Here is a 736-nt window from a genome sequence, read left to right on the forward strand (position 1 = left end):
GGTTTGGGGGCCCTCCCGTCAGAGACGTTCAGGTGCCTCCAGGGCCCCCCCCCACGCCGGGCCCAGGTGGAGGCACCCGGGCGTGAAGGAGCAAGGAGGACGCAGGTGCCGCTCCCGAGAGGGAAATCACCTTGTTTGTTTCCAAGTTCCTCTTAAAATAGAGTCTGGGTCTCGGTCTCGGGTTGAAAACAATAACTGCTCGCTGTAAACAACACGAAAAGGACAGAGAAACAAACAGGGGGGCAGAGATGCACCCCCACATTCGCCCAGAAGAGCCGCTGCTGTTATTCGGACGGGCCTCCTGTTTTCATTGTAAACTGTGATGAGCACCACCGATAAATAAAACGCACCTGCAGAGCTAAAGAGTCATAATAATCATGGTGATCATTGCGTATGGCCCTGAATGTACTAGTGACCGAATTGTTCATTTTAATACATTTCTATTGATTTCAGAGAGGAAGGGAGATGGAGAGAGGGATAGAAACATCAATGATGAGAGAGAATCATGGATCAGCTGCCTCCTGCAAGCCCCACATTGAGGATCGAGCCCGAAACCTGGGCCTGTGCCCTGACTGGGAAACGAACCGTGACCTCCTGGTTCATAGGTTGACACCCAACCACAGAGCCCCGCCGGCCGGGCCTAATTGCTCGTTTTAAAATGGCGAATTCCATGGGAGGTGAACTTCCTGTCAGTTAGGTCCCAGGCCCAGAACTCGGGCAGGACCCCAGGATCCGC

The sequence above is a fragment of the Myotis lucifugus genome, unplaced genomic scaffold, assembly GCF_000147115.1.
Source record: "Myotis lucifugus unplaced genomic scaffold, Myoluc2.0 scaffold_509, whole genome shotgun sequence".
In the NCBI taxonomy this organism is placed as follows: Eukaryota; Metazoa; Chordata; class Mammalia; order Chiroptera; family Vespertilionidae; genus Myotis; species Myotis lucifugus.